The sequence below is a fragment of the Ambystoma mexicanum genome, chromosome 6p, assembly GCF_040938575.1.
Source record: "Ambystoma mexicanum isolate Mex_15411 chromosome 6p, UKY_AmexF1_1, whole genome shotgun sequence".
Classification (NCBI taxonomy): domain Eukaryota; kingdom Metazoa; phylum Chordata; class Amphibia; order Caudata; family Ambystomatidae; genus Ambystoma; species Ambystoma mexicanum.
In genome coordinates, this window is record NC_090935.1 from 1,111,338,664 (window position 1) to 1,111,362,464 (window position 23,801).

A 23,801-nucleotide genomic window follows, 5' to 3' on the forward strand; every position below is an offset into this window, starting at 1 on the left:
GCACAGTTCCAGGAAGAATTGGGAGGACCTGCACCTGTGAAAGCATCCACCTCAGTCGTGCAGCATGCTGGCACAAGACTATCTCTCGCAGCTGACTGCACAGGGATACTTCTGCAGTGGCCTGAGTCTCCTGAAGGGGTACAGTTCCATGAAGAGTTGGGTGGACCTGAACCTGTGGAAAGCATCCGCTTAAGTCGTGCAGCATGCTGCCACAAGACTGTCTCCCGCAGCTGGCTGCACAGGGACACTTCTGCAGTGGCCTGAGTCTCCTGAAGGGGCACAGTTCCATGAAGAGTTGGGAGGACCTGCACCTGTGGAAAGCATCCGCCTCAGTCGTGCAGCATGCTGGCAGAAGACTATCTCCCGCAGCTGGCTGCACAGGGATACTTCTGCAGTGGCCTGAGTCTCCTGAAGGGGCACAGTTCCATGAAGAGTTGGGAGGACCTGCACCTGTGGAAAGCATCCGCCTCAGTCGTGCAGCATGCTGGCAGAAGACTATCTCCCGCAGCTGGCTGCACAGGGATACTTCTGCAGTGGCCTGAGTCTCCTGAAGGGGCACAGTTCCATGAAGAGTTGGGAGGACCTGCACCTGTGGAAAGCATCCACCTCATTCGTGCAGCATGCTGGCACAAGACTATCTCCCGCAGCTGGCTGCACAGGGATATTTCTGCAGTGGCCTGAGTCTCCTGAAGGGGCACAGTTCCATGAAGAGTTGGGAGGACCTGCACCTGTGGAAAGCATCCGCCTCAGTCGTGCAGCATGCTTGCACAAGACTATCTCCCGCAGCTGGCTGCACAGGGATACTTCTGCAGTGGCCTGAGTCTCCTGAAGGGGCACAGTTCCATGAAGAGTTGAGATGACCTGCACCTGTGGAAAGCATCCGCCTCAGTCGTGCAGCATGCTGCCACAAGACTATCTCCCGCTGCTGGCTGCACAGGGATACTTCTGCAGTGGTCGTAGTCTCCTGAAGGGGCACAGTTCCAGGAAGAGTTAGGAGGACCTGCACCTGTGAAAGCATTCGCCTCAGTCGTGCAGCATGCTGGCACAAGACTATCTCCCGCAGCTGACTGCACAGGGATACATCTGCAGTGGCCTGAGTCTCCTGAAGGGGCACAGTTCCATGAAGAGTTGGGTGGACCTGGACCTGTGGAAAGCATCTGCCTCAGTCGTGCAGCATGCTGGCACAAGACTATCTCCCGCAGATGGCTGCACAGGGATACTTCTGCAGTGGCCTGAGTCTCCTGAAGGGGCACAGTTCCAGGAAGAGTTGGGAGGACGTGCACCTGTGAAAGCATCCGCCTCAGTCGTGCAGCATGCTGGCACAAGACTATCTCCCGCAGCTGACTGCACAGGGATACTTCTGCAGTGGCCTGAGTCTCCGGAAGGGGCACAGTTCCAGGAAGAGTTGGGAGGACCTGCACCTGTGAAAGCATCCGCCTCAGTCGTGCAGCATGCTGCCACAAGACTATCTCCCGCAGCTGGCTAGACAGGGATACTTCTGCAGTGGCCTGAGTCTCCTGAAGGGGCACAGTTCCATGAAGAGTTGGGAGGACCTGCACCTGTGGAAAGCATCCGCCTCAGTCGTGCAGCATGCTGGCAGAAGACTATCTCCCGCAGCTGGCTGCACAGGGATACTTCTGCAGTGGCCTGAGTCTCCTGAAGGGGCACAGTTCCATGAAGAGTTGGGAGGACCTGCACCTGTGGAAAGCATCCGCCTCAGTCGTGCAGCATGCTTGCACAAGACTATCTCCCGCAGCTGGCTGCACAGGAATACTTCTGCAGTGGACTAAGTCTCCTGAAGGGGCACAGTTCCATGAAGAGTTGGGAGGACCTGCACCTGTGGAAAGCATCCGCCTCAGTCGTGCAGCAGGCTGGCACAAGACTATCTCCCGCAGCCGGCTGCACAGGGATACTTCTGCAGTGGCCTGAGTCTCCTGAAGGGGCACAGTTCCATGAAGAGTTGGGAAGACCTGCACCTGTGGAAAGCATCCACCTCATTCGTGCAGCATGCTGGCACAAGACTATCTCCCGCAGCTGACTGCACAGGGATACTTCTGCAGTGGCCTGAGTCTCCTGAAGGGGCACAGTTCCAGGAAGAATTGGGAGGACCTGCACCTGTGAAAGCATCCGCCTCAGTCGTGCAGCATGCTGCCACAAGACTATCTCCCGCAGCTGGCTAGACAGGGATACTTCTGCAGTGGCCTGAGTCTCCTGAAGGGGCACAGTTCCATGAAGAGTTGGGAGGACCTGCACCTGTGGAAAGCATCCGCCTCAGTCGTGCAGCATGCTGGCAGAAGACTATCTCCCGCAGCTGGCTGCACAGGGATACTTCTGCAGTGGCCTGAGTCTCCTGAAGGGGCACAGTTCCATGAAGAGTTGGGAGGACCTGCACCTGTGGAAAGCATCCGCCTCAGTCGTGCAGCATGCTTGCACAAGACTATCTCCCGCAGCTGGCTGCACAGGAATACTTCTGCAGTGGACTAAGTCTCCTGAAGGGGCACAGTTCCATGAAGAGTTGGGAGGACCTGCACCTGTGGAAAGCATCCGCCTCAGTCGTGCAGCATGCTGGCACAAGACTATCTCCCGCAGCCGGCTGCACAGGGATACTTCTGCAGTGGCCTGAGTCTCCTGAAGGGGCACAGTTCCATGAAGAGTTGGGAAGACCTGCACCTGTGGAAAGCATCCACCTCATTCGTGCAGCATGCTGGCACAAGACTATCTCCCGCAGCTGGCTGCACAGGGATACTTCTGCAGTGGCCTGAGTCTCCTGAAGGGGCACAGTTCCATGAAGAGTTGGGAGGACCTGCACCTGTGGAAAGCATCCGCCTCAGTCGTGCAGCATGCTTGCACAAGACTATCTCCCGCAGCTGGCTGCACAGGGATACTTCTGCAGTGGCCTGAGTCTCCTGAAGAGGCACAGTTCCATGAAGAGTTGAGATGACCTGCACCTGTGGAAAGCATCCACCTCAGTCGTGCAGCATGCTGCCACAAGACTATCTCCCGCTGCTGGCTGCACAGGGATACCTCTGCAGTGGTCGTAGTCTCCTGAAGGGGCACAGTTCCAGGAAGAGTTAGGAGGACCTGCACCTGTGAAAGCATCCGCCTCAGTCGTGCAGCATGCTGGCACAAGACTATCTCCCGCAGCTGACTGCACAGGGATACATCTGCAGTGGCCTGAGTCTCCTGAAGGGGCACAGTTCCATGAAGAGTTGGGTGGACCTGGACCTGTGGAAAGCATCTGCCTCAGTCGTGCAGCATGCTGGCACAAGACTATCTCCTGCAGCTGGCTGCACAGGGATACTTCTGCAGTGGCCTGAGTCTCCTGAAGGGACACAGTTCCAGGAAGAGTTGGGAGGACCTGCACCTGTGAAAGCATCCGCCTCAGTCGTGCAGCATGCTGGCACAAGACTATCTCCCGCAGCTGACTGCACAGGGATACTTCTGCAGTGGCCTGAGTCTCCTGAAGGGGCACAGTTCCATGAAGAGTTGGGTGGACCTGGACCTGTGGAAAGCATCTGCCTCAGTCATGCAGCATGCTGCCACAAGACTATCTCCCGCAGCTGGCTAGACAGGGATACTTCTGCAGTGGCCTGAGTCTCCTGAAGGGGCACAGTTCCATGAAGAGTTGGGAGGACCTGCACCTGTGGAAAGCATCCGCCTCAGTCGTGCAGCATGCTGGCACAAGACTATCTCCCGCTGCTGGCTGCACAGGGATACTTCTGCAGTGGCCTGAGTCTCCTGAAGGGGCACAGTTCCATGAAGAGTTGGGAGGACCTGCACCTGTGGAAAGCATCCGCCTAAGTCGTGCAGCATGCTGGCACAAGACTATCTCCCGCAGCTGGCTGCACAGGGATACTTCTGCAGTGGCCTGAGTCTCCTGAAGGGGCACATTTCCATGAAGATTTGGGAGGACCTGCACCTGTGGAAAGCATCCGCCTCAGTCGTGCAGCATGCTGGCACAAGACTATCTCCCGCAGCTGGCTGCACAGGGATACTTCTGCAGTGGCCTGAGTCTCCTGAAAGGGCACAGTCCCATGAAGAGTTGGGAGGACCTGCACCTGTGGAAAGCATCCGCCTCAGTCGTGCAGCATGCTGGCACAAGACTATCTCCCGCAGCTGGCTGCACAGGGATACTTCTGCAGTGGTCTGAGTCTCCTGAAGGGGCACAGTTCCATGAAGAGTTGGGAGGACCTGCACCTGTGGAAAGCATCCGCCTCAGTCGTGCAGCATGCTGGCACAAGATTATCTCCCGCAGCTGGCTGCACAGGGATACTTCTGCAGTGGCCTGAGTCTCCTGAAGGGGCACAGTTCCATGAAGAGTTGGGTGGACCTGCACCTGTGGAAAGCATCCGCCTCAGTCGTGCAGCATGCTGCCACAAGACTATCTCCCGCAGCTGGCTGCACAGGGATACTTCTGCAGTGCCCTGAGTCTCCTGAAGGGGCACAGTTCCATGAAGAGTTGGGAGGACCTGCACCTGTGGAAAGCATCCGCCTCAGTCATGCAGCATGCTGCCACAAGACTGTCTCCCGCAGCTGGCTGCAGAGGGATACTTCTGCAGTGGCCTGAGTTTCCTGAAGGGGCACAGTTCCATGAAGAGTTGGGAGGACCTGCACCTGTGGAAAGCATCCGCCTCAGTCATGCAGCATGCTGGCACAAGACTGTCTCCCGCAGCTGGCTGCAGAGGGATACTTCTGCAGTGGCCTGAGTTTCCTGAAGGGGCACAGTTCCATGAAGAGTTGGGAGGACCTGCACCTGTGGAAAGCATCCACCTCAGTCGTGCAGCATGCTTGCACAAGACTATCTCCCGCAGCTCGCTGCACAGGGATACTTCTGCAGTGGACTGAGTCTCCTGAAGGGGCACAGTTCCATGAAGAGTTGGGTGGACCTGAACCTGTGGAAAGCATCCGCTTAAGTCGTGCAGCATGCTGCCACAAGACTGTCTCCCGCAGCTGGCTGCACAGGGATACTTCTGCAGTGGCCTGAGTCTCCTGAAGGGGCACAGTTCCATGAAGAGTTGGGAGGACCTGCACCTGTGGAAAGCATCCGCCTCAGTCGTGCAGCATGCTGGCAGAAGACTATCTCCCGCAGCTGGCTGCACAGGGATACTTCTGCAGTGGCCTGAGTCTCCTGAAGGGGCACAGTTCCATGAAGAGTTGGGAGGACCTGCACCTGTGGAAAGCATCCACCTCATTCGTGCAGCATGCTGGCACAAGACTATCTCCCGCAGCTGGCTGCACAGGGATACTTCTGCAGTGGCCTGAGTCTCCTGAAGGGGCACAGTTCCATGAAGAGTTGGGAGGACCTGCACCTGTGGAAAGCATCCGCCTCAGTCGTGCAGCATGCTTGCACAAGACTATCTCCCGCAGCTGGCTGCACAGGGATACTTCTGCAGTGGCCTGAGTCTCCTGAAGGGGCACAGTTCCATGAAGAGTTGAGATGACCTGCACCTGTGGAAAGCATCCGCCTCAGTCGTGCAGCATGCTGCCACAAGACTATCTCCCGCTGCTGGCTGCACAGGGATACTTCTGCAGTGGTCGTAGTCTCCTGAAGGGGCACAGTTCCAGGAAGAGTTAGGAGGACCTGCACCTGTGAAAGCATCCGCCTCAGTCGTGCAGCATGCTGGCACAAGACTATCTCCCGCAGCTGACTGCACAGGGATACATCTGCAGTGGCCTGAGTCTCCTGAAGGGGCACAGTTCCATGAAGAGTTGGGTGGACCTGGACCTGTGGAAAGCATCTGCCTCAGTCGTGCAGCATGCTGGCACAAGACTATCTCCCACAGCTGGCTAGACAGGGATACTTCTGCAGTGGCCTGAGTCTCCTGAAGGGACACAGTTCCATGAAGAGTTGGGAGGACTTGCACCTCTGGAAAGCATCCGACTCAGTCGTGTAGCATGCTGGCACAAGACTATCTCCCGATGCTGGCTGCACAGGGATACTTCTGCAGTGGCCTGAGTCTCCTGAAGGGGCACAGTTCCATGAAGAGTTGGGAGGACCTACATCTGTGGAAAGCATCCGCCTTGGTCGTGCAGCATGCTGGCACAAGACTATCTCCCGCAGCTGGCTGCACAGGGATACTTCTGCAGTGGCCTGAGTCTCCTGAAGGGGCACAGTTCCATGAAGAGTTGGGAGGACCTGCCCCTGTGGAAAGCATCTGCCTCAGTCGTGCAGCATGCTGGCACAAGACTATCTCCCGCAGCTGGCTGCACAGGGATACTTCTGCAGTGGCCTGAGTCTCCTGAAGCGGCAGATTTCCATGAAGAGTTGGGAGGACCTGCACCTGTGGAAATCATCCGCCTCAGTCGTGCAGCATGCTGCACAAGACTATCTCCTGCAGCTGACTGCACAGGGATACTTCTTCAGTGGACTGAGTCTCCTGAAGGGGCACAGTTCCATGAAGAGTTGGGAGGACCTGCACCTGTGGAAAGCATCCGCCTCAGTCCTGCAGCATGCTGGCACAAGACTATCTCCCGCAGCTGGTTGCACAGGGATACTTCTGCAGTGGCCTGAGTCTCCTGAAGGGGCACAGTTCCATGAAGAGTTGGGAGGACCTGCACCTGTGGAAAGCATCCGCCTCAGCCGTGCAGCATGCTTGCACAAGACTATCTCCCGCAGCTGGCTGCACAGGGATACTTCTGCAGTGGCCTGAGTCTCCTGAAGGGGCACAGTTCCATGAAGAGTTGGGAGGACCTGCACCTGTGGAAAGCATCCTCCTCAGTCGTGCAGCATGCTTGCACAAGACTATCTCCCACAGCTGGCTGCACAGGGATACTTCTGCAGTGGCCTGAGTCTCCTGAAGGGGCACAGTTCCATGAAGAGTTGGGAGGACCTGCACCTGTGGAAAGCATCCGCCTCAGTCGTGCAGCATGCTGGCACAAGACTATCTCCCGCAGCTGGCTGCACAGGGATACTTCCACAGTGGCCTGAGTCTCCTGAAGGGGCACAGTTCCATGAAGAGTTGGGAGGACCTGCACCTGTGGAAAGCATCCGCCTCAGTCGTGCAGCATGCTGGCACAAGTTTATCTCCCGCAGCTGGCTGCACAGGGATACTTCTGCAGTGGCCTGAGTCTCCTAAAGGGGCACAGTTCCAGGAAGAATTGGGAGGACCTGCACCTGTGAAAGCATCCACCTCAGTCGTGCAGCATGCTGGCACAAGACTATCTCTCGCAGCTGACTGCACAGGGATACTTCTGCAGTGGCCTGAGTCTCCTGAAGGGGTACAGTTCCATGAAGAGTTGGGTGGACCTGAACCTGTGGAAAGCATCCGCTTAAGTCGTGCAGCATGCTGCCACAAGACTGTCTCCCGCAGCTGGCTGCACAGGGATACTTCTGCAGTGGCCTGAGTCTCCTGAAGGGGCACAGTTCCATGAAGAGTTGGGAGGACCTGCACCTGTGGAAAGCATCCGCCTCAGTCGTGCAGCATGCTGGCAGAAGACTATCTCCCGCAGCTGGCTGCACAGGGATACTTCTGCAGTGGCCTGAGTCTCCTGAAGGGGCACAGTTCCATGAAGAGTTGGGAGGACCTGCACCTGTGGAAAGCATCCGCCTCAGTCGTGCAGCATGCTGGCAGAAGACTATCTCCCGCAGCTGGCTGCACAGGGATACTTCTGCAGTGGCCTGAGTCTCCTGAAGGGGCACAGTTCCATGAAGAGTTGGGAGGACCTGCACCTGTGGAAAGCATCCACCTCATTCGTGCAGCATGCTGGCACAAGACTATCTCCCGCAGCTGGCTGCACAGGGATATTTCTGCAGTGGCCTGAGTCTCCTGAAGGGGCACAGTTCCATGAAGAGTTGGGAGGACCTGCACCTGTGGAAAGCATCCGCCTCAGTCGTGCAGCATGCTTGCACAAGACTATCTCCCGCAGCTGGCTGCACAGGGATACTTCTGCAGTGGCCTGAGTCTCCTGAAGGGGCACAGTTCCATGAAGAGTTGAGATGACCTGCACCTGTGGAAAGCATCCGCCTCAGTCGTGCAGCATGCTGCCACAAGACTATCTCCCGCTGCTGGCTGCACAGGGATACTTCTGCAGTGGTCGTAGTCTCCTGAAGGGGCACAGTTCCAGGAAGAGTTAGGAGGACCTGCACCTGTGAAAGCATTCGCCTCAGTCGTGCAGCATGCTGGCACAAGACTATCTCCTGCAGCTGACTGCACAGGGATACATCTGCAGTGGCCTGAGTCTCCTGAAGGGGCACAGTTCCATGAAGAGTTGGGTGGACCTGGACCTGTGGAAAGCATCTGCCTCAGTCGTGCAGCATGCTGGCACAAGACTATCTCCCGCAGATGGCTGCACAGGGATACTTCTGCAGTGGCCTGAGTCTCCTGAAGGGGCACAGTTCCAGGAAGAGTTGGGAGGACGTGCACCTGTGAAAGCATCCGCCTCAGTCGTGCAGCATGCTGGCACAAGACTATCTCCCGCAGCTGACTGCACAGGGATACTTCTGCAGTGGCCTGAGTCTCCTGAAGGGGCACAGTTCCAGGAAGAGTTGGGAGGACCTGCACCTGTGAAAGCATCCGCCTCAGTCGTGCAGCATGCTGCCACAAGACTATCTCCCGCAGCTGGCTAGACAGGGATACTTCTGCAGTGGCCTGAGTCTCCTGAAGGGGCACAGTTCCATGAAGAGTTGGGAGGACCTGCACCTGTGGAAAGCATCCGCCTCAGTCGTGCAGCATGCTGGCAGAAGACTATCTCCCGCAGCTGGCTGCACAGGGATACTTCTGCAGTGGCCTGAGTCTCCTGAAGGGGCACAGTTCCATGAAGAGTTGGGAGGACCTGCACCTGTGGAAAGCATCCGCCTCAGTCGTGCAGCATGCTTGCACAAGACTATCTCCCGCAGCTGGCTGCACAGGAATACTTCTGCAGTGGACTAAGTCTCCTGAAGGGGCACAGTTCCATGAAGAGTTGGGAGGACCTGCACCTGTGGAAAGCATCCGCCTCAGTCGTGCAGCAGGCTGGCACAAGACTATCTCCCGCAGCCGGCTGCACAGGGATACTTCTGCAGTGGCCTGAGTCTCCTGAAGGGGCACAGTTCCATGAAGAGTTGGGAAGACCTGCACCTGTGGAAAGCATCCACCTCATTCGTGCAGCATGCTGGCACAAGACTATCTCCCGCAGCTGGCTGCACAGGGATACTTCTGCAGTGGCCTGAGTCTCCTGAAGGGGCACAGTTCCATGAAGAGTTGGGAGGACCTGCACCTGTGGAAAGCATCCGCCTCAGTCGTGCAGCATGCTTGCACAAGACTATCTCCCGCAGCTGGCTGCACAGGGATACTTCTGCAGTGGCCTGAGTCTCCTGAAGAGGCACAGTTCCATGAAGAGTTGAGATGACCTGCACCTGTGGAAAGCATCCACCTCAGTCGTGCAGCATGCTGCCACAAGACTATCTCCCGCTGCTGACTGCACAGGGATACATCTGCAGTGGCCTGAGTCTCCTGAAGGGGCACAGTTCCATGAAGAGTTGGGTGGACCTGGACCTGTGGAAAGCATCTGCCTCAGTCGTGCAGCATGCTGGCACAAGACTATCTCCCACAGCTGGCTAGACAGGGATACTTCTGCAGTGGCCTGAGTCTCCTGAAGGGACACAGTTCCATGAAGAGTTGGGAGGACTTGCACCTCTGGAAAGCATCCGACTCAGTCGTGTAGCATGCTGGCACAAGACTATCTCCCGATGCTGGCTGCACAGGGATACTTCTGCAGTGGCCTGAGTCTCCTGAAGGGGCACAGTTCCATGAAGAGTTGGGAGGACCTACATCTGTGGAAAGCATCCGCCTTGGTCGTGCAGCATGCTGGCACAAGACTATCTCCCGCAGCTGGCTGCACAGGGATACTTCTGCAGTGGCCTGAGTCTCCTGAAGGGGCACAGTTCCATGAAGAGTTGGGAGGACCTGCCCCTGTGGAAAGCATCTGCCTCAGTCGTGCAGCATGCTGGCACAAGACTATCTCCCGCAGCTGGCTGCACAGGGATACTTCTGCAGTGGCCTGAGTCTCCTGAAGCGGCAGATTTCCATGAAGAGTTGGGAGGACCTGCATCTGTGGAAATCATCCGCCTCAGTCGTGCAGCATGCTGCACAAGACTATCTCCCGCAGCTGGCTGCACAGGGATACTTCTTCAGTGGACTGAGTCTCCTGAAGGGGCACAGTTCCATGAAGAGTTGGGAGGACCTGCACCTGTGGAAAGCATCCGCCTCAGTCCTGCAGCATGCTGGCACAAGACTATCTCCCGCAGCTGGTTGCACAGGGATACTTCTGCAGTGGCCTGAGTCTCCTGAAGGGGCACAGTTCCATGAAGAGTTGGGAGGACCTGCACCTGTGGAAAGCATCCGCCTCAGCCGTGCAGCATGCTTGCACAAGACTATCTCCCGCAGCTGGCTGCACAGGGATACTTCTGCAGTGGCCTGAGTCTCCTGAAGGGGCACAGTTCCATGAAGAGTTGGGAGGACCTGCACCTGTGGAAAGCATCCTCCTCAGTCGTGCAGCATGCTTGCACAAGACTATCTCCCACAGCTGGCTGCACAGGGATACTTCTGCAGTGGCCTGAGTCTCCTGAAGGGGCACAGTTCCATGAAGAGTTGGGAGGACCTGCACCTGTGGAAAGCATCCGCCTCAGTCGTGCAGCATGCTGGCACAAGACTATCTCCCGCAGCTGGCTGCACAGGGATACTTCCACAGTGGCCTGAGTCTCCTGAAGGGGCACAGTTCCATGAAGAGTTGGGAGGACCTGCACCTGTGGAAAGCATCCGCCTCAGTCGTGCAGCATGCTGGCACAAGACTATCTCCCGCAGCTGGCTGCACAGGGATACTTCTGCAGTGGCCTGAGTCTCCTAAAGGGGCACAGTTCCAGGAAGAATTGGGAGGACCTGCACCTGTGAAAGCATCCACCTCAGTCGTGCAGCATGCTGGCACAAGACTATCTCTCGCAGCTGACTGCACAGGGATACTTCTGCAGTGGCCTGAGTCTCCTGAAGGGGTACAGTTCCATGAAGAGTTGGGTGGACCTGAACCTGTGGAAAGCATCCGCTTAAGTCGTGCAGCATGCTGCCACAAGACTGTCTCCCGCAGCTGGCTGCACAGGGATACTTCTGCAGTGGCCTGAGTCTCCTGAAGGGGCACAGTTCCATGAAGAGTTGGGAGGACCTGCACCTGTGGAAAGCATCCGCCTCAGTCGTGCAGCATGCTGGCAGAAGACTATCTCCCGCAGCTGGCTGCACAGGGATACTTCTGCAGTGGCCTGAGTCTCCTGAAGGGGCACAGTTCCATGAAGAGTTGGGAGGACCTGCACCTGTGGAAAGCATCCGCCTCAGTCGTGCAGCATGCTGGCAGAAGACTATCTCCCGCAGCTGGCTGCACAGGGATACTTCTGCAGTGGCCTGAGTCTCCTGAAGGGGCACAGTTCCATGAAGAGTTGGGAGGACCTGCACCTGTGGAAAGCATCCACCTCATTCGTGCAGCATGCTGGCACAAGACTATCTCCCGCAGCTGGCTGCACAGGGATATTTCTGCAGTGGCCTGAGTCTCCTGAAGGGGCACAGTTCCATGAAGAGTTGGGAGGACCTGCACCTGTGGAAAGCATCCGCCTCAGTTGTGCAGCATGCTTGCACAAGACTATCTCCCGCAGCTGGCTGCACAGGGATACTTCTGCAGTGGCCTGAGTCTCCTGAAGGGGCACAGTTCCATGAAGAGTTGAGATGACCTGCACCTGTGGAAAGCATCCGCCTCAGTCGTGCAGCATGCTGCCACAAGACTATCTCCCGCTGCTGGCTGCACAGGGATACTTCTGCAGTGGTCGTAGTCTCCTGAAGGGGCACAGTTCCAGGAAGAGTTAGGAGGACCTGCACCTGTGAAAGCATTCGCCTCAGTCGTGCAGCATGCTGGCACAAGACTATCTCCCGCAGCTGACTGCACAGGGATACATCTGCAGTGGCCTGAGTCTCCTGAAGGGGCACAGTTCCATGAAGAGTTGGGTGGACCTGGACCTGTGGAAAGCATCTGCCTCAGTCGTGCAGCATGCTGGCACAAGACTATCTCCCGCAGATGGCTGCACAGGGATACTTCTGCAGTGGCCTGAGTCTCCTGAAGGGGCACAGTTCCAGGAAGAGTTGGGAGGACGTGCACCTGTGAAAGCATCCGCCTCAGTCGTGCAGCATGCTGGCACAAGACTATCTCCCGCAGCTGACTGCACAGGGATACTTCTGCAGTGGCCTGAGTCTCCTGAAGGGGCACAGTTCCAGGAAGAGTTGGGAGGACCTGCACCTGTGAAAGCATCCGCCTCAGTCGTGCAGCATGCTGCCACAAGACTATCTCCCGCAGCTGGCTAGACAGGGATACTTCTGCAGTGGCCTGAGTCTCCTGAAGGGGCACAGTTCCATGAAGAGTTGGGAGGACCTGCACCTGTGGAAAGCATCCGCCTCAGTCGTGCAGCATGCTGGCAGAAGACTATCTCCCGCAGCTGGCTGCACAGGGATACTTCTGCAGTGGCCTGAGTCTCCTGAAGGGGCACAGTTCCATGAAGAGTTGGGAGGACCTGCACCTGTGGAAAGCATCCGCCTCAGTCGTGCAGCATGCTTGCACAAGACTATCTCCCGCAGCTGGCTGCACAGGAATACTTCTGCAGTGGACTAAGTCTCCTGAAGGGGCACAGTTCCATGAAGAGTTGGGAGGACCTGCACCTGTGGAAAGCATCCGCCTCAGTCGTGCAGCATGCTGGCACAAGACTATCTCCCGCAGCCGGCTGCACAGGGATACTTCTGCAGTGGCCTGAGTCTCCTGAAGGGGCACAGTTCCATGAAGAGTTGGGAAGACCTGCACCTGTGGAAAGCATCCACCTCATTCGTGCAGCATGCTGGCACAAGACTATCTCCCGCAGCTGGCTGCACAGGGATACTTCTGCAGTGGCCTGAGTCTCCTGAAGGGGCACAGTTCCATGAAGAGTTGGGAGGACCTGCACCTGTGGAAAGCATCCGCCTCAGTCGTGCAGCATGCTTGCACAAGACTATCTCCCGCAGCTGGCTGCACAGGGATACTTCTGCAGTGGCCTGAGTCTCCTGAAGAGGCAAAGTTCCATGAAGAGTTGAGATGACCTGCACCTGTGGAAAGCATCCACCTCAGTCGTGCAGCATGCTGCCACAAGACTATCTCCCGCTGCTGGCTGCACAGGGATACCTCTGCAGTGGTCGTAGACTCCTGAAGGGGCACAGTTCCAGGAAGAGTTAGGAGGACCTGCACCTGTGAAAGCATCCGCCTCAGTCGTGCAGCATGCTGGCACAAGACTATCTCCCGCAGCTGACTGCACAGGGATACATCTGCAGTGGCCTGAGTCTCCTGAAGGGGCATAGTTCCATGAAGAGTTGGGTGGACCTGGACCTGTGGAAAGCATCTGCCTCAGTCGTGCAGCATGCTGGCACAAGACTATCTCCTGCAGCTGGCTGCACAGGGATACTTCTGCAGTGGCCTGAGTCTCCTGAAGGGACACAGTTCCAGGAAGAGTTGGGAGGACCTGCACCTGTGAAAGCATCCGCCTCAGTCGTGCAGCATGCTGGCACAAGACTATCTCCCGCAGCTGACTGCACAGGGATACTTCTGCAGTGGCCTGAGTCTCCTGAAGGGGCACAGTTCCATGAAGAGTTGGGTGGACCTGGACCTGTGGAAAGCATCTGCCTCAGTCATGCAGCATGCTGCCACAAGACTATCTCCCGCAGCTGGCTAGACAGGGATACTTCTGCAGTGGCCTGAGTCTCCTGAAGGGGCACAGTTCCATGAAGAGTTGGGAGGACCTGCACCTGTGGAAAGCATCCGCCTCAGTCGTGCAGCATGCTGGCACAAGACTATCTCCCGCTGCTGGCTGCACAGGGATACTTCTGCAGTGGCCTGAGTCTCCTGAAGGGGCACAGTTCCATGAAGAGTTGGGAGGACCTGCACCTGTGGAAAGCATCCGCCTAAGTCGTGCAGCATGCTGGCACAAGACTATCTCCCGCAGCTGGCTGCACAGGGATACTTCTGCAGTGGCCTGAGTCTCCTGAAGGGGCACATTTCCATGAAGAGTTGGGAGGACCTGCACCTGTGGAAAGCATCCACCTCATTCGTGCAGCATGCTGGCACAAGACTATCTCCCGCAGCTGGCTGCACAGGGATACTTCTGCAGTGGCCTGAGTCTCCTGAAGGGGCACAGTTCCATGAAGAGTTGGGAGGACCTGCACCTGTGGAAAGCATCCGCCTCAGTCGTGCAGCATGCTTGCACAAGACTATCTCCCGCAGCTGGCTGCACAGGGATACTTCTGCAGTGGCCTGAGTCTCCTGAAGAGGCACAGTTCCATGAAGAGTTGAGATGACCTGCACCTGTGGAAAGCATCCACCTCAGTCGTGCATCATGCTGCCACAAGACTATCTCCCGCTGCTGACTGCACAGGGATACATCTGCAGTGGCCTGAGTCTCCTGAAGGGGCACAGTTCCATGAAGAGTTGGGTGGACCTGGACCTGTGGAAAGCATCTGCCTCAGTCGTGCAGCATGCTGGCACAAGACTATCTCCCACAGCTGGCTAGACAGGGATACTTCTGCAGTGGCCTGAGTCTCCTGAAGGGACACAGTTCCATGAAGAGTTGGGAGGACTTGCACCTCTGGAAAGCATCCGACTCAGTCGTGTAGCATGCTGGCACAAGACTATCTCCCGATGCTGGCTGCACAGGGATACTTCTGCAGTGGCCTGAGTCTCCTGAAGGGGCACAGTTCCATGAAGAGTTGGGAGGACCTACATCTGTGGAAAGCATCCGCCTTGGTCGTGCAGCATGCTGGCACAAGACTATCTCCCGCAGCTGGCTGCACAGGGATACTTCTGCAGTGGCCTGAGTCTCCTGAAGGGGCACAGTTCCATGAAGAGTTGGGAGGACCTGCCCCTGTGGAAAGCATCTGCCTCAGTCGTGCAGCATGCTGGCACAAGACTATCTCCCGCAGCTGGCTGCACAGGGATACTTCTGCAGTGGCCTGAGTCTCCTGAAGCGGCAGATTTCCATGAAGAGTTGGGAGGACCTGCATCTGTGGAAATCATCCGCCTCAGTCGTGCAGCATGCTGCACAAGACTATCTCCCGCAGCTGGCTGCACAGGGATACTTCTTCAGTGGACTGAGTCTCCTGAAGGGGCACAGTTCCATGAAGAGTTGGGAGGACCTGCACCTGTGGAAAGCATCCGCCTCAGTCCTGCAGCATGCTGGCACAAGACTATCTCCCGCAGCTGGTTGCACAGGGATACTTCTGCAGTGGCCTGAGTCTCCTGAAGGGGCACAGTTCCATGAAGAGTTGGGAGGACCTGCACCTGTGGAAAGCATCCGCCTCAGCCGTGCAGCATGCTTGCACAAGACTATCTCCCGCAGCTGGCTGCACAGGGATACTTCTGCAGTGGCCTGAGTCTCCTGAAGGGGCACAGTTCCATGAAGAGTTGGGAGGACCTGCACCTGTGGAAAGCATCCTCCTCAGTCGTGCAGCATGCTTGCACAAGACTATCTCCCACAGCTGGCTGCACAGGGATACTTCTGCAGTGGCCTGAGTCTCCTGAAGGGGCACAGTTCCATGAAGAGTTGGGAGGACCTGCACCTGTGGAAAGCATCCGCCTCAGTCGTGCAGCATGCTGGCACAAGACTATCTCCCGCAGCTGGCTGCACAGGGATACTTCCACAGTGGCCTGAGTCTCCTGAAGGGGCACAGTTCCATGAAGAGTTGGGAGGACCTGCACCTGTGGAAAGCATCCGCCTCAGTCGTGCAGCATGCTGGCACAAGACTATCTCCCGCAGCTGGCTGCACAGGGATACTTCTGCAGTGGCCTGAGTCTCCTAAAGGGGCACAGTTCCAGGAAGAATTGGGAGGACCTGCACCTGTGAAAGCATCCACCTCAGTCGTGCAGCATGCTGGCACAAGACTATCTCTCGCAGCTGACTGCACAGGGATACTTCTGCAGTGGCCTGAGTCTCCTGAAGGGGTACAGTTCCATGAAGAGTTGGGTGGACCTGAACCTGTGGAAAGCATCCGCTTAAGTCGTGCAGCATGCTGCCACAAGACTGTCTCCCGCAGCTGGCTGCACAGGGATACTTCTGCAGTGGCCTGAGTCTCCTGAAGGGGCACAGTTCCATGAAGAGTTGGGAGGACCTGCACCTGTGGAAAGCATCCGCCTCAGTCGTGCAGCATGCTGGCAGAAGACTATCTCCCGCAGCTGGCTGCACAGGGATACTTCTGCAGTGGCCTGAGTCTCCTGAAGGGGCACAGTTCCATGAAGAGTTGGGAGGACCTGCACCTGTGGAAAGCATCCGCCTCAGTCGTGCAGCATGCTGGCAGAAGACTATCTCCCGCAGCTGGCTGCACAGGGATACTTCTGCAGTGGCCTGAGTCTCCTGAAGGGGCACAGTTCCATGAAGAGTTGGGAGGACCTGCACCTGTGGAAAGCATCCACCTCATTCGTGCAGCATGCTGGCACAAGACTATCTCCCGCAGCTGGCTGCACAGGGATATTTCTGCAGTGGCCTGAGTCTCCTGAAGGGGCACAGTTCCATGAAGAGTTGGGAGGACCTGCACCTGTGGAAAGCATCCGCCTCAGTCGTGCAGCATGCTTGCACAAGACTATCTCCCGCAGCTGGCTGCACAGGAATACTTCTGCAGTGGACTAAGTCTCCTGAAGGGGCACAGTTCCATGAAGAGTTGGGAGGACCTGCACCTGTGGAAAGCATCCGCCTCAGTCGTGCAGCATGCTGGCACAAGACTATCTCCCGCAGCCGGCTGCACAGGGATACTTCTGCAGTGGCCTGAGTCTCCTGAAGGGGCACAGTTCCATGAAGAGTTGGGAAGACCTGCACCTGTGGAAAGCATCCACCTCATTCGTGCAGCATGCTGGCACAAGACTATCTCCCGCAGCTGGCTGCACAGGGATACTTCTGCAGTGGCCTGAGTCTCCTGAAGGGGCACAGTTCCATGAAGAGTTGGGAGGACCTGCACCTGTGGAAAGCATCCGCCTCAGTCGTGCAGCATGCTTGCACAAGACTATCTCCCGCAGCTGGCTGCACAGGGATACTTCTGCAGTGGCCTGAGTCTCCTAAAGAGGCAAAGTTCCATGAAGAGTTGAGATGACCTGCACCTGTGGAAAGCATCCACCTCAGTCGTGCAGCATGCTGCCACAAGACTATCTCCCGCTGCTGGCTGCACAGGGATACCTCTGCAGTGGTCGTAGTCTCCTGAAGGGGCACAGTTCCAGGAAGAGTTAGGAGGACCTGCACCTGTGAAAGCATCCGCCTCAGTCGTGCAGCATGCTGGCACAAGACTATCTCCCGCAGCTGACTGCACAGGGATACATCTGCAGTGGCCTGAGTCTCCTGAAGGGGCATAGTTCCATGAAGAGTTGGGTGGACCTGGACCTGTGGAAAGCATCTGCCTCAGTCGTGCAGCATGCTGGCACAAGACTATCTCCTGCAGCTGGCTGCACAGGGATACTTCTGCAGTGGCCTGAGTCTCCTGAAGGGACACAGTTCCAGGAAGAGTTGGGAGGACCTGCACCTGTGAAAGCATCCGCCTCAGTCGTGCAGCATGCTGGCACAAGACTATCTCCCGCAGCTGACTGCACAGGGATACTTCTGCAGTGGCCTGAGTCTCCTGAAGGGGCACAGTTCCATGAAGAGTTGGGTGGACCTGGACCTGTGGAAAGCATCTGCCTCAGTCATGCAGCATGCTGCCACAAGACTATCTCCCGCAGCTGGCTAGACAGGGATACTTCTGCAGTGGCCTGAGTCTCCTGAAGGGGCACAGTTCCATGAAGAGTTGGGAGGACCTGCACCTGTGGAAAGCATCCGCCTCAGTCGTGCAGCATGCTGGCACAAGACTATCTCCCGCTGCTGGCTGCACAGGGATACTTCTGCAGTGGCCTGAGTCTCCTGAAGGGGCACAGTTCCATGAAGAGTTGGGAGGACCTGCACCTGTGGAAAGCATCCGCCTAAGTCGTGCAGCATGCTGGCACAAGACTATCTCCCGCAGCTGGCTGCACAGGGATACTTCTGCAGTGGCCTGAGTCTCCTGAAGGGGCACATTTCCATGAAGAGTTGGGAGGACCTGCACCTGTGGAAAGCATCCACCTCATTCGTGCAGCATGCTGGCACAAGACTATCTCCCGCAGCTGGCTGCACAGGGATACTTCTGCAGTGGCCTGAGTCTCCTGAAGGGGCACAGTTCCATGAAGAGTTGGGAGGACCTGCACCTGTGGAAAGCATCCGCCTCAGTCGTGCAGCATGCTTGCACAAGACTATCTCCCGCAGCTGGCTGCACAGGGATACTTCTGCAGTGGCCTGAGTCTCCTGAAGAGGCACAGTTCCATGAAGAGTTGAGATGACCTGCACCTGTGGAAAGCATCCACCTCAGTCGTGCATCATGCTGCCACAAGACTATCTCCCGCTGCTGACTGCACAGGGATACATCTGCAGTGGCCTGAGTCTCCTGAAGGGGCACAGTTCCATGAAGAGTTGGGTGGACCTGGACCTGTGGAAAGCATCTGCCTCAGTCGTGCAGCATGCTGGCACAAGACTATCTCCCACAGCTGGCTAGACAGGGATACTTCTGCAGTGGCCTGAGTCTCCTGAAGGGACACAGTTCCATGAAGAGTTGGGAGGACTTGCACCTCTGGAAAGCATCCGACTCAGTCGTGTAGCATGCTGGCACAAGACTATCTCCCGATGCTGGCTGCACAGGGATACTTCTGCAGTGGCCTGAGTCTCCTGAAGGGGCACAGTTCCATGAAGAGTTGGGAGGACCTACATCTGTGGAAAGCATCCGCCTTGGTCGTGCAGCATGCTGGCACAAGACTATCTCCCGCAGCTGGCTGCACAGGGATACTTCTGCAGTGGCCTGAGTCTCCTGAAGGGGCACAGTTCCATGAAGAGTTGGGAGGACCTGCCCCTGTGGAAAGCATCTGCCTCAGTCGTGCAGCATGCTGGCACAAGACTATCTCCCGCAGCTGGCTGCACAGGGATACTTCTGCAGTGGCCTGAGTCTCCTGAAGCGGCAGATTTCCATGAAGAGTTGGGAGGACCTGCATCTGTGGAAATCATCCGCCTCAGTCGTGCAGCATGCTGCACAAGACTATCTCCCGCAGCTGGCTGCACAGGGATACTTCTTCAGTGGACTGAGTCTCCTGAAGGGGCACAGTTCCATGAAGAGTTGGGAGGACCTGCACCTGTGGAAAGCATCCGCCTCAGTCCTGCAGCATGCTGGCACAAGACTATCTCCCGCAGCTGGTTGCACAGGGATACTTCTGCAGTGGCCTGAGTCTCCTGAAGGGGCACAGTTCCATGAAGAGTTGGGAGGACCTGCACCTGTGGAAAGCATCCGCCTCAGCCGTGCAGCATGCTTGCACAAGACTATCTCCCGCAGCTGGCTGCACAGGGATACTTCTGCAGTGGCCTGAGTCTCCTGAAGGGGCACAGTTCCATGAAGAGTTGGGAGGACCTGCACCTGTGGAAAGCATCCTCCTCAGTCGTGCAGCATGCTTGCACAAGACTATCTCCCACAGCTGGCTGCACAGGGATACTTCTGCAGTGGCCTGAGTCTCCTGAAGGGGCACAGTTCCATGAAGAGTTGGGAGGACCTGCACCTGTGGAAAGCATCCGCCTCAGTCGTGCAGCATGCTGGCACAAGACTATCTCCCGCAGCTGGCTGCACAGGGATACTTCCACAGTGGCCTGAGTCTCCTGAAGGGGCACAGTTCCATGAAGAGTTGGGAGGACCTGCACCTGTGGAAAGCATCCGCCTCAGTCGTGCAGCATGCTGGCACAAGACTATCTCCCGCAGCTGGCTGCACAGGGATACTTCTGCAGTGGCCTGAGTCTCCTAAAGGGGCACAGTTCCAGGAAGAATTGGGAGGACCTGCACCTGTGAAAGCATCCACCTCAGTCGTGCAGCATGCTGGCACAAGACTATCTCTCGCAGCTGACTGCACAGGGATACTTCTGCAGTGGCCTGAGTCTCCTGAAGGGGTACAGTTCCATGAAGAGTTGGGTGGACCTGAACCTGTGGAAAGCATCCGCTTAAGTCGTGCAGCATGCTGCCACAAGACTGTCTCCCGCAGCTGGCTGCACAGGGATACTTCTGCAGTGGCCTGAGTCTCCTGAAGGGGCACAGTTCCATGAAGAGTTGGGAGGACCTGTCCCTGTGGAAAGCATCCGCCTCAGTCGTGCAGCATGCTGGCAGAAGACTATCTCCCGCAGCTGGCTGCACAGGGATACTTCTGCAGTGGCCTGAGTCTCCTGAAGGGGCACAGTTCCATGAAGTGTTGGGAGGACCTGCACCTGTGGAAAGCATCCGCCTCAGTCGTGCAGCATGCTGGCAGAAGACTATCTCCCGCAGCTGGCTGCACAGGGATACTTCTGCAGTGGCCTGAGTCTCCTGAAGGGGCACAGTTCCATGAAGAGTTGGGAGGACCTGCACCTGTGGAAAGCATCCACCTCATTCGTGCAGCATGCTGGCACAAGACTATCTCCCGCAGCTGGCTGCACAGGGATATTTCTGCAGTGGCCTGAGTCTCCTGAAGGGGCACAGTTCCATGAAGAGTTGGGAGGACCTGCACCTGTGGAAAGCATCCGCCTCAGTCGTGCAGCATGCTTGCACAAGACTATCTCCCGCAGCTGGCTGCACAGGGATACTTCTGCAGTGGCCTGAGTCTCCTGAAGGGGCACAGTTCCATGAAGAGTTGAGATGACCTGCACCTGTGGAAAGCATCCGCCTCAGTCGTGCAGCATGCTGCCACAAGACTATCTCCCGCTGCTGGCTGCACAGGGATACTTCTGCAGTGGTCGTAGTCTCCTGAAGGGGCACAGTTCCAGGAAGAGTTAGGAGGACCTGCACCTGTGAAAGCATTCGCCTCAGTCGTGCAGCATGCTGGCACAAGACTATCTCTCGCAGCTGACTGCACAGGGATACATCTGCAGTGGCCTGAGTCTCCTGAAGGGGCACAGTTCCATGAAGAGTTGGGTGGACCTGGACCTGTGGAAAGCATCTGCCTCAGTCGTGCAGCATGCTGGCACAAGACTATCTCCCGCAGATGGCTGCACAGGGATACTTCTGCAGTGGCCTGAGTCTCCTGAAGGGGCACAGTTCCAGGAAGAGTTGGGAGGACGTGCACCTGTGAAAGCATCCGCCTCAGTCGTGCAGCATGCTGGCACAAGACTATCTCCCGCAGCTGACTGCACAGGGATACTTCTGCAGTGGCCTGAGTCTCCTGAAGGGGCACAGTTCCAGGAAGAGTTGGGAAGACCTGCACCTGTGAAAGCATCCGCCTCAGTCGTGCAGCATGCTGCCACAAGACTATCTCCCGCAGCTGGCTAGACAGGGATACTTCTGCAGTGGCCTGAGTCTCCTGAAGGGGCACAGTTCCATGAAGAGTTGGGAGGACCTGCACCTGTGGAAAGCATCCGCCTCAGTCGTGCAGCATGCTGGCAGAAGACTATCTCCCGCAGCTGGCTGCACAGGGATACTTCTGCAGTGGCCTGAGTCTCCTGAAGGGGCACAGTTCCATGAAGAGTTGGGAGGACCTGCACCTGTGGAAAGCATCCGCCTCAGTCGTGCAGCATGCTTGCACAAGACTATCTCCCGCAGCTGGCTGCACAGGAATACTTCTGCAGTGGACTAAGTCTCCTGAAGGGGCACAGTTCCATGAAGAGTTGGGAGGACCTGCACCTGTGGAAAGCATCCGCCTCAGTCGTGCAGCATGCTGGCACAAGACTATCTCCCGCAGCCGGCTGCACAGGGATACTTCTGCAGTGGCCTGAGTCTCCTGAAGGGGCACAGTTCCATGAAGAGTTGGGAAGACCTGCACCTGTGGAAAGCATCCACCTCATTCGTGCAGCATGCTGGCACAAGACTATCTCCCGCAGCTGGCTGCACAGGGATACTTCTGCAGTGGCCTGAGTCTCCTGAAGGGGCACAGTTCCATGAAGAGTTGGGAGGACCTGCACCTGTGGAAAGCATCCGCCTCAGTCGTGCAGCATGCTTGCACAAGACTATCTCCCGCAGCTGGCTGCACAGGGATACTTCTGCAGTGGCCTGAGTCTCCTGAAGAGGCACAGTTCCATGAAGAGTTGAGATGACCTGCACCTGTGGAAAGCATCCACCTCAGTCGTGCAGCATGCTGCCACAAGACTATCTCCCGCTGCTGGCTGCACAGGGATACCTCTGCAGTGGTCGTAGTCTCCTGAAGGGGCACAGTTCCAGGAAGAGTTAGGAGGACCTGCACCTGTGAAAGCATCCGCCTCAGTCGTGCAGCATGCTGGCACAAGACTATCTCCCGCAGCTGACTGCACAGGGATACATCTGCAGTGGCCTGAGTCTCCTGAAGGGGCACAGTTCCATGAAGAGTTGGGTGGACCTGGACCTGTGGAAAGCATCTGCCTCAGTCGTGCAGCATGCTGGCACAAGACTATCTCCTGCAGCTGGCTGCACAGGGATACTTCTGCAGTGGCCTGAGTCTCCTGAAGGGACACAGTTCCAGGAAGAGTTGGGAGGACCTGCACCTGTGAAAGCATCCGCCTCAGTCGTGCAGCATGCTGGCACAAGACTATCTCCCGCAGCTGACTGCACAGGGATACTTCTGCAGTGGCCTGAGTCTCCTGAAGGGGCACAGTTCCATGAAGAGTTGGGTGGACCTGGACCTGTGGAAAGCATCTGCCTCAGTCATGCAGCATGCTGCCACAAGACTATCTCCCGCAGCTGGCTAGACAGGGATACATCTGCAGTGGCCTGAGTCTCCTGAAGGGGCACAGTTCCATGAAGAGTTGGGAGGACCTGCACCTGTGGAAAGCATCCGCCTCAGTCGTGCAGCATGCTGGCACAAGACTATCTCCCGCTGCTGGCTGCACAGGGATACTTCTGCAGTGGCCTGAGTCTCCTGAAGGGGCACAGTTCCATGAAGAGTTGGGAGGACCTGCACCTGTGGAAAGCATCCGCCTAAGTCGTGCAGCATGCTGGCACAAGACTATCTCCCGCAGCTGGCTGCACAGGGATACTTCTGCAGTGGCCTGAGTCTCCTGAAGGGGCACATTTCCATGAAGAGTTGGGAGGACCTGCACCTGTGGAAAGCATCCGCCTCAGTCGTGCAGCATGCTGGCACAAGACTATCTCCCGCAGCTGGCTGCACAGGGATACTTCTGCAGTGGCCTGAGTCTCCTGAAAGGGCACAGTCCCATGAAGAGTTGGGAGGACCTGCACCTGTGGAAAGCATCCGCCTCAGTCGTGCAGCATGCTGGCACAAGACTATCTCCCGCAGCTGGCTGCACAGGGATACTTCTGCAGTGGTCTGAGTCTCCTGAAGGGGCACAGTTCCATGAAGAGTTGGGAGGACCTGCACCTGTGGAAAGCATCCGCCTCAGTCGTGCAGCATGCTGGCACAAGATTATCTCCCGCAGCTGGCTGCACAGGGATACTTCTGCAGTGGCCTGAGTCTCCTGAAGGGGCACAGTTCCATGAAGAGTTGGGTGGACCTGCACCTGTGGAAAGCATCCGCCTCAGTCGTGCAGCATGCTGCCACAAGACTATCTCCCGCAGCTGGCTGCACAGGGATACTTCTGCAGTGCCCTGAGTCTCCTGAAGGGGCACAGTTCCATGAAGAGTTGGGAGGACCTGCACCTGTGGAAAGCATCCGCCTCAGTCATGCAGCATGCTGCCACAAGACTGTCTCCCGCAGCTGGCTGCAGAGGGATACTTCTGCAGTGGCCTGAGTTTCCTGAAGGGGCACAGTTCCATGAAGAGTTGGGAGGACCTGCACCTGTGGAAAGCATCCGCCTCAGTCATGCA